The sequence below is a fragment of the Neophocaena asiaeorientalis genome, unplaced genomic scaffold (assembly GCF_003031525.2).
Source record: "Neophocaena asiaeorientalis asiaeorientalis breed wild unplaced genomic scaffold, Neophocaena_asiaeorientalis_V1.1 scaffold339, whole genome shotgun sequence".
Lineage (NCBI taxonomy): Eukaryota > Metazoa > Chordata > Mammalia > Artiodactyla > Phocoenidae > Neophocaena > Neophocaena asiaeorientalis.
This window is the reverse complement of record NW_020172268.1, coordinates 1,088,221-1,099,155: the sequence shown is the minus strand read 5'-3', so window position 1 is coordinate 1,099,155 and position 10,935 is coordinate 1,088,221.

Sequence of the window (10,935 nt, the reverse complement as noted above, 5' to 3'; positions counted from 1 at the left end):
TATAACACGAATGTTGTTGAGTTTTTGTTGTCACAGAAGTCTCTTAGGCTGTCTTCATTTCTTTCTTTTTTTTTTCTTTATTCTGATCCACAGCAGTGAATTCCACCATTCTGTCTTCCAGGTCATTTATACATTCTTCTGCCTCAGTTATTCTGCTATTGATTCCTTCTAGTGTAGTTTTCATTTCAGTTATTGTATTGTTCATCTCTGTTTGTTTGTTCTTTAAAACTTCTAGGTCTTTGTTAAACATTTCTTGCATCTTCTCGATCTTTGTCTCCATTCATTTTCTGAGGTCCTGGATCATCCTCACTATCATTATTCTGTATTATTTTGCTGGAAGGTTGCCTATTTCCACTTCTTTCAGTTGTTTTTCTTGAGTTTTATCTTGTTCCTTCATCTGATACCTGCCCTCTGCCTTTCCATCTTGTCTATCGTTCTGTGAATGTCATTTTTGGTCCACAGGCTGAGGGATTGTAGTTCTTCCTGCTTCTGCTGTCTGCCCTCTGGTGGATAAGGCTATCTAAGAGGCCTGTGCAAGTTTCCTCCATCTGTGTCTTTATTCCAGTCCTGCCTCTAGGTTCTTCATGACCTTTTTGTATGTTTGTTGTTGGATTCCATATATATGTGTTAGCATACGGAATTTGTTTTTCTCTTTCTGGCTTAACTTCACTCTTTATGACAGACTCTAGGTCCATTCACCTCCCAAAAAATAACTCAATTTCATTTCTTTTTATAGCTGAGTAATATTCCATTGTGTATATGTGCCACATCTTCTTTATCCATTTATCCAATGATGGACACTTGGGCTGCTTCCAGCTCCTGGCTATTGTAAATAGAGCTGCAATGAACAATTTGGTACATGACTCTTTTGAATTATGGTTTTCTCAGGGTATATGCCCAGTAGTGGGATTGCTGGGTGGTATGGTAGTTCTATTTTTAGTTTTTTATAAGGAACCTCCATACTGTTCTCCATAGTGGCTGTATCAATTTACATTCCTACCAAAATTGCAAGAGGGTTCCCTTTTTCCCACACCCTCCCCAGCATGTATTGTTTGTATATTTTTTGATGATGGCCATTCTAAACTGTGTGAGGTTATATCTCATTGTAGTTTAATTTGCATTTCTGTAATGATTAATGATGTTGAGCATTCTTTCATGCGTTTGTTGGCAAACTGTATATCTTCTTTAGAGAAATGTCTACGTCTTCTGCCCATTTTTGGATTGGGTTCTTTGTTTTCTAGATATTCAGTTGCATGAGCTGCTTGTAAATCTTGGAGGTTAATCTTTTGTCAGTTACTTCATTTGCAAATATTTCCTCCCATTCTGAGTGTTGTCTTTTCATCTTGTTTATGGTTTCCTTTGCTGTGCAAAAACTTTTTAAAGTTTCATTAGGCCCCATTTGTTTATTTTTATTTCCATTACTCTAGGTGGTGGGTCAAAAAGGATCTTGCTGTGATTTATGTCATAGAGTGTTCTGCCTCTGTTTTCCTCTAAGAGTTTTTAGTGTGTAGCTTTATATTTAGGTCTTTAATCCATTTTGAGTTGACTTTTGTGTATGGGAGTGTTCTAATTTCACTCTTCTGCATGTATCTCTCCAATTTTCCCAGCACCACTTATTTTAGTGGCTGTGTTTTCTCGATTGTATATTCTTGTCCTCTTTAGCAAAAATAAAGTGACCATATGCACGTGAGTTTATCTCTGGACTTTCTATCCTGTTCCATTAATCTATATTTCTGTTTTTGTACCAGTACCATGCTGTCTTCATTACTGTAGCTATGCAGTATATTCTGAAATCCAGGAGCTTGATTCCTCCAGCTCCATTTTTCTTTGTCAAGATTGCTTTGGCTATTTGGTGTCTTTTGTGTTTCCATACAAATTGTGAAATTTTTTGTTCGAAATCTATGAAAATGCCATTGGTAGTTTGATGGGGATTGCATTGAATCTGTAGATTGCTTTGTGTAGTATAGTCTTACACAATATTGATTCTTCCAATCCAAAAACGTGCTAATATTTCTCCATCTGATGTATTATCTTTAATTTCTTTCATCAGTGTCTTATAGTTTTCTGTATACCGGTCTTTTATCTCCTTAGATAGAGCTATTCCTAGGTATTTTATTATTTTTGTTGCAATGGTAAATGGAAGTGTTTCCTTAATTTCTCTTTCAGATGTTTCATCATTAGTGTATAGGAATGCAAGAGATTTCTGTGCATTAATATTTTATCCTGCTACTTTACCAAATTCATTGATTAGCTCTAGTAGTTTTCTGGTAGCATCTTTAGGATTCTCTATGTACAGCATCATGGCATATGCAAACAGTGACAGCTTTACTTCTTCTTTTCTGATTTGGATTCCTTTTATTTCTTTTTGTTCTCTGATTGCTGTGGCTAAAACTTCAAAAACTGTTGAATAATTGTGGTGAGAGTGGACCACCTTGTCTTCTTCTTGATCTTAGTGGAAATGGTTTCATTTTTTAACCATTGAAAATGATGTTGGCTGTGGTTTGTTACATATGACCTTAATTACGTTGAGGTAAGCTCCCTCTATGCCTACTTTCTGGTGGGTTTTTATCATAAATGGGTGTTGAATTTTGTTGAAAGATTTTTCTGCATCTGTTGAGATGATCATATGTTTTTTCTCCTACATTTTGTTAATATGGTTTAGCACATCTATTGATTTGCGTATATTGAAGAATCCTTGCATTCCTGGGATAAAACCCCACTTGATCATGGTGTATGATTCTTTTAATGTGCTGTTGGATTCTGTTTGCTAGTATTTTGTTGTGGATTTTTGCATTTATGTTCATCAGTGATATCGGCCTGTAATTTTCTTTATTTGTGACATCTTTTTCTGGTTTTGGTTTCAGAGTGATGGTGGCATCCTAGAATTAGTTTGGGAGTGTTCCTCCCTCTGCTATGTTTTGGAAGAGTTTGAGAAGGATAGGTGTTATTTCTTCTCTAAATGTTTGATAGAATTCACATGTGAAACTATCTGCTCCTGGCCTTTTGTTTTTTGGAATATTTTTAATCATAGTCTCAATTTCAGTGCTTGTGATTCATCTGTTTTTATTTTCTATTTCTTCCTGGTTGAGTCTTGGAATGTTTTGCTTTTCTAAGAATTTGTCCATTTCTCTCAGGTTGTCCATTTTATTGTCATATCATTGCTTGTGGTAATCTCTCATGATCCTCTGTATTTCTGCAGTGTCAGTTGTTACTTCTCCTTTTTCACTTCTAATTCTATTGATTTGAGTCTTCTCCCTTTTTTTCTTGATGAGTCTGGCTAATGGTTTATCAATTTTGTTTATCTTCTCAAACAACCAGGCTTTGGTTTTATTGATCTTTGCTATTGTTTCCTTCATTTCTTTTTCACTTATTACTGATCTGGTCTTTATGATGTCTTTCCTTCTGCTAGCTTTGAGGGGTTTTTTTGTGTTGTTCTTCTTTCTTTAATTGCTTTAGGTGTAAGTTTATTTTGTTTATTTGAGATGTTTTGTGTTTCTTGAAGTAGGATTGTATTGCTATAAACTTCCCTCTTAGAATTGCTTTTGCAGCATCTCATCGGTTTTGGTCATCGTGTTTTCATTGTCATTATTTTATAGGTATTTTTTGATTTCCTCTTTGATATCTTCAGTATTCTCTGTGTTATTAAGTAGTGTATTTTTTAGTTCCATGTGTTTGTATTTTTTACCATTTTTTTTCTGTAATTGTTATCTAGTCTCAGAGCATTGAGATTAGAGATGGTACTTGAAACAATTTCTATTTTCTTAAATTTACCAAGTCTGGAGTTGTGACCCAAGATGTGATCTATCCTGGAGAATGTTCCATGAGCACTTGAGAGAAATTGTATTCTGTTTTTTTTTTTTGGATGGAATGTCCTATAAAAATCAATTAAGTCCATCTTATTTAATGTATCATTTAAACTTGTGTTTCCTTATTTATTTTCATTTTGGATGATGTGTCCATTGGTGCAAGTGAGGGGTTAAAGTCCCATACTATGATTTTCTTACTGTTGATTTCCCCTTTTATGGCTGTTAACATTTGCCTTATATATTAAGGTGCTCCTATGTTGGGTGCATAAATATTTACAATTGTTATATCTTGTTCTTGGATTGATCCCTTGATCATTATGTAGCATCCTCCTTTGCCTCTTGTAATAGTCTATTTTATAGTCTATTTTGTCTGATATGAGAATTGCTACTCCAGCTTTCTTTTGATTTCCATTTGCATGGAATTACTTTTTCCATGCTGTATGTGTCCCTAGGTCTGAAGTGGGTGTCTTCTAGACAACATATGTACAGGTCTTGTTTTTGTATCCATTTTCCCAGTCTATGTCTTTTGGTTGGAGCATATAATCCATTTACATTTAAGGTAATAATCAATATGTATGCTCCTATTACCATTTTCTTAATTGTTTTGGGTTTGTTATTGTAGGTCTTTTCCTTCTTTTGTGTTTCCTGCCTAGAGAAGTTCCTTTAGCCTTGTTGTAAAGCTGGTTTGGTGATGCTGAATTCTCTTAGCTTTTGCATGTCTTTAAAGCTTTTAATTTCTCCACTAAATTTGAATGATATCCTGCTGGGTAGAGTAAACTTTTTGTAGTTTTTTTCCCTTCATCACGTTAAATATGTCCTGACACTCTCTTCTGGCTTGCAGAGTTTCTGCTGAAAGATCAGCTGTTAACCTTATGGGGATTCCCTTGTGTGTTATTTGTTGTTTTTCCCTTGCTGCTTTTGATATGTTTTCTTTGTATTGAATTTTTGACAGTTTGATTAATATGCGTCTTGGTGTGTTTCTCCTTGGATTTATCCTGTATGGGACCCTCTGTGCTTCCTGGACTTGATTAACTATTTCCTTTCCCATATTTGGGAAGTTTTCAACGATAAACTCTTAAAATATTTTCTCAGTCCCTTTCTTTTTCTCTTCTTCTTATGGGACCCCTATAATTTGAATTTTGCTGTGTTTAATGTTGTCCCAGAAGTCTCCGAGACTGTCCTCAGTTTTTTTCATTCTTTTTTCTTTATTCTGCTCTGCAGTAGTTATTTCCTCTATTTTATCTTCCAGGTCACTTATCTATTCTTCTGCTTCAGTTATCCTGCTATTCATCCCTTCAAGAGTATTTTTAAATTCATTTATTGTGTTGTTCATCCTTGCTTGTTTCATCTTTAGCTCTTCTATATCCTTGTTAAACGTTTCTTGCATTTTCTCTATTCTATTTCCAAGATTTTGGGTCATCTTTACTATCATTTCTCTGCATTCTTTTTCAGGTTGACTGCCTATTTCCTTTCATTTTTTTGGTCTGGTCCGTTTTTACCTTACTCCTTCTTCTTCTGTGTGTTTCTCTGTCTTCTTATTTTGCTTAACTTACTTTGTTTGGGGATTCCTTTTCACAGGCTGCAGGTTCATTTTTTCCCTTGTTTTTGGTGTCTGCCCCCAGTGGCTAAGTTTAGTTCAGTGGGTTGTGTGGCCTTCCTCGTGGAAGGGACTCATGCCTGTGTTCTGGTAGATGAGGCTGGATCTTGTCTTTTTGGCAGGCAGGACCGCATCTTGTGGTTTTGCTTTTGGTGTCTGTGACCTTATTATGATTTTAGGCAGCCTTCTAATGGGTTGGTTTCTGTTCCCTTCTTGCTAGTTGTTTGACATAGGGTGTCCAGCACTGTAGCTTATTGGTCGTTGAGTGGAGCTGGGTCTTAGCATTGAGATAGAGATCTCTGGGAGATCTTTCGCTGTTCGATATTACACCAAGAGATCTCTGGTTGACCTATGTCCTGAACTCGGCTCTCCCACCTCAGAGACACAGGCCTGACACCAGGCTGGAGCACCAAAATCCTGTCAGTCACACAGCTCTTGGGAAGTCTGAGGCTCTGACAGCACTCTCTAGGTGTTCTGTATGCATTGTTCGACATGTAGTTGTATTTCTGATGTATTTGTTGGGAGGAAGGTGTTCTCCACGTCTTACTTCTCTGCCATCTTGAAGGTCTCTATAGTGGGTTTTTTTATGATGATTAATTTGTGTTGTCAGAGGAATTTTTCCTCTTTATTTCCAGAAATAGTTTTATATTCTCATGAGACAGGATTACTGCAACAGTAATTTCTGCACATCTGTATTTAAAATCCATCAGTGATGGGTATCACAGTTAGGAAACTGGTTGTACAAATGTCGTATAGCTACACTTTAGAAAAAACATAGGGTACATGTTAACAAAGGTGGTTCTCTGCAGAATGTGACTGGAAGGACACTGGCATGATTGTACCTGCCTCTGAAAACCTTGTATATATTTTGGTCATGAGACTAGTTTCAAAATAACCTCACTTTGTTAGGTATAACTTTAGACCACCTCCACATAGAGTGAAGCATTGCCTTCAAATGATTAAAATCATCATGAAAAAATGGCAATTTCTGGAATCAGTCTGAGTCCAAATGCTTTCTCAAACACGTCCTAGCTTTTGATCACATGCAAGAAATGTAGTACCCATCATTAGTATGGTTTGAGAATGCAATAACTTATTTTGTACATTAATATCAGTAAACATTATACTCTATGTCAGGCATTGTTCTATGTACTTTTTTATATGTTGAGGAATTGAATTCTATAATGACTCTATATAGTTGGTACTACTGGCCCCTGAATTTCACATCTAGAAAAATCAAGGCACAGAATTTAAATAATTTGTTTGCTGCCATGTGGTTACTAATTGGAAAAATCCATATATGAATGCAAGAAGTGTGATTCTGGAACCTATACTCTTAACCACCCAACAATAATATAATTAGGAGTAGGGTGAGTTAATTTTTTTTTTTCAATGTTATGTTACCTGGTGAGGAAAGGAAGTTCTGCTCTGTCATATGACTTTCACCTTCTCTTGTGACCTGCTGGAAGTTTTTTTCATGCTGGTCAAGCATCTCTTTGAAGATCTTAGAAACTAGTCAAAGGGGATTGAACACCAACCATCTAAAAAGATACCAGGGCTGCTATTGGATAACTTGTTTTGAGGAGCAGAAGAAAGACAAGTTGAAAGAAGAAGGCATGAAGAAAGAAAGAAAAATAAATAGTAGGTTTACAGTCTGAAGACAGTTTATGAAGGGGAAGCAGGGACCATATGGAGCAGCCCTTGTACAGGGAGGTGAATTGAGCAGATTGTTTGTGCACAGGGAAAGGGAGAGATTTGCAGGGAATTTAAAGTTCCCCATTAGTCATTTTTGTCTTACTATGATCTTGATTCATCCTAAGTTGACTTTTAAAATTCTTCTCTTCCCCACCTGTCATAGCACAGTGAATAATCAACAAACTTTCTGCTTCATGGATGTCTAATTCTACCTGTCAGTAATAGCTCTTAATATAAACAACGTCTTTTTTTGTGTTTTTTAAACTGTTAACTCTATATTTACATTAATCTTAAATTTGGTTTTTGAGAAACGAGGCTAGGTATAATGAAGAATTTAAATATCTTCTCTTATGCGTATGTATAAAATATATACACACATATACACACTAACCCTACTTATATTTATTATAACTCAAAATAAACTAATTTATAAGAATATGTTTTTAGAAATATAAATAATGTTGTAATGTTGGTAATAGCATAATGAGATTATTTTCTTATATGGTCTGGACAATACACTTCTTTAGTGTAGAGGGATTCCACGTGTACTTTTAAGAAAATATATCATTATGTGAAACTAACACCTAGAAGTTCACCTGACTCCCTGGACATAAATCATGCTGTCATCACTCTGGGGAATAAAAACTGCATTTTGTAAATGCAGTGAAACATGCTCCTTCCCTCTTCATCCCCATCTTGATCAAATAACTGTGAAGAACATGACAGTATAATCATGGTCACATGACTGAGCATACAGGAAACAAGACTTACATATATTTTTCAATTATTTACCTTACTTTTGCCTTAAAATCTTATTTATTTAACGATAGGTTTTCCATTTACAGTGGCACTTCAAGTAGTCAAGAATGAGTGAACACAAAAATAAGGCACCCACCTTAGTACAATGTGTATGTCTAATTTCTGGGATAGCTGTGTCTTAAAGAAATGGAACACTTGGTTACTTCCCTTTGAAACATCATTTTAAGAAAGATCCTATTGAGGCTTACATTTTGTTTATGGAAAATTTCTCTTCAATTTTTGACATATGCTGTAGGTCTTCCTTTGTCACTGATATATATAGATATAGATGATATAGATATAGATACAGGTATAGATATATTTATTTGCTGCACTGCACAGCTTGCAGGATCTCAGTTCCCTGACCAGGGATTGAACCTGGGCCCTTGGCAGTGAAAGCACCAAGTCCTAACCACTGGACAACCAGGGAGTTCCCTATTGCTGATATATTTTAAATAGCTCATGTATGTAGGGCACCCATTCAATTTAAGGTTCTTAAAGCAAATGTCAAAAGTGGAAATGTGGCAGCTTAATTGGAAAGTACACTGGGCAGAATATAGAGGATCCTGGGTTCTACACTGGGCAGAATGTAGAGTATCCTGGATGCTAGGCTTGGATTTGCTACAAATGTACTTGGCCCCTGACTACAGTTTACTTATGTATCAAATGTTGATGATAAGCATGATCTCTCATGGTGATAACCATTGTGAGCATGACAATGGCATCCATGGATTCATTTTGTGATACACTAGCCATGGTAAAAATAACAATTTCTAATTGTTATTGTCCTTAGCTCCTAGAAACCAGCAGAGCTACTGGCATATAGAAATTGCCAATAAATATGTATTTAAATGAGTGGGATGAAACTGTGTAAATAACAAAAATGTAAACAAGATGGCAACTCATTTACTTAAACTACTTGGGTAAAATGACAGTTTAAATTGTTAAGTATGATTATCAGAATGCTTTTAAAGAAACGCAGTATTTCTGACACATTTAGTAATGGATTTAAAATTGTATCACCATGTATAGATTTCAAGGAAACCATCTTAAGAATAAATAATATCTCACAATTAATAAATAAAACCAACATGATGAAATGAAATCACTGGTGTCTCAAACTTTTGGAAATTATTCTCTGAAATTTTTCAGACATTATTCTGAGAATTTAGATACTGAATATACTGATCAAGTACATTTTTAATGATGTGGTTTTGCTTTCCTACCCCTCATTCAGAATATTTCTACATTAATTCTAAAATAAGGGAGGAATTAGTGAGGGAGATATTTATCAGATTTCATAGAATTCTGCTCATTTGGTATTTTCATTAGAATTGTTGTGCCTTATAGTAAAGAGAAAATGCTAAAAAAAAAAAAAAAAAAATCAGTAGATCAAGTCCCTTTTGTGGATAATGTGGGAAAGAGTAAAAGTCAACACTCTCTCTGATCTCCCCTTTTTCCTATTCCCTCTGGAGATTCACATCTATAAACCAGATCAGTTGGCAGCTGTAAAATGGCTGTTTACCTCATTGGCCCCATGAAGAATGGCTTTAGCTGTGATAAACAGTGAGGCTAATAGTTTCTTCCCTGTTGGTTGAGTCCATGCCCACAATGGCTATAAAAGCCTAATTTTGTCAGTGTAAACTGAGGTTTAACATAAATTTATCTCCCTATGAAATGCATTACTGCACTTAGTAGAAGACTTTTATGTCTTGATTCTTTACCATATTTTACAGTATTTAAGCATTGTTTGTATTTTACTTGGTGTGACTTGGCAGCCCAGCAACCTCACAGCTGGTGTAGATTGGTTCCAATTGAACATGAGCTCTAGACTAGACATGAGAACCCAGTCTGTGAGGCAAGTGGAAGTGAGCTCCAAAGCTGCATTTTTGGTGTCAAAGTGTATAAAACAGTCTCAAAGGTGAAATACTGGGGGAAATGTAGGCAACAAGGTTGCCTTTTCTTATTCTAGGGCTTCTCAAGCCAAGAGAAGTATGTTATAATAAGCCTGATGTCTTCTGTCAAAACGAAATTACTCATTCCAGAAAGGACTGGTTTTTGAAGAATGTATGATCATGAACAGTCCATTAGGAATACTATTTACTCATTCAAAAATACACAAAATAATTGAATGTATTTTGACCTTGAAATTTGATAACCCTTATATCCCTCAGAAATTAAAAAGCTTGGTGGAAAAGAATTGTAAACCAGTTCTTGGGAAACAGAAAAGCTAACAATATTGAAACTATTCTCTTCCTAAATAAGCTTGCCTAATGTTATATTTATGGCTGAATTCATAACTGAACATTATACAATACAATTGCCTAACTTCAAAGTTCAGACATTACTTTGTAATGGCAGAATTAATTTCCTTGATTGCTAATCCATCACGCCTAAGTGTGATGCATGCGGTATCAAACATGGGTATTTATGCTATCATTAATTGTGGCATATTGTCACAACCGATAAGGAAATGCAGTAAAAGGAAAAGAAGAGAGGCCCTGATATTGGAAGTTTAGCCTTGTTTTCCCATAAGCCATGGCAGGTACAGCCAGAGCCCTCAAAATAAAGGGAGGGGGCCCTTGTGATTCTCACAAAGAGAAAAGACAGGCATACAGAAGCATCAATCACTGGGTGAAGCCTGCTCACTATTTGCCAAGCTGTTGTTCATTGTGAGATAATGATTGATAGGGTCTAAACAAATGCTGGGAGAAATCACCAAAGATGCAGGCACTTAGGTGTGACATTTGGTCACAGGAAATCTTCAGGGAAGAGGCCAGCTGGCAATGAGGACATTCTGAGGGAATTAACATGGATGCATTTAAAAGAGCAAATAATGAACTGTGGGTTAAATGACAGCAAGGGAAAATGGCAGTTATGAACACCAAGTAGAATATGTGCCAGAGAGGAAAGTAAATGGGAAGAAGTAGGGCAATAAAGATTATTTGGGTGGGTTTCGTTAAGTAAAAGGCATCTTTTAAAGGAGCCACTCTTAATAAAAACAGAACATTCAGTTTGGAGGAGGGAAGATTTGAGCGA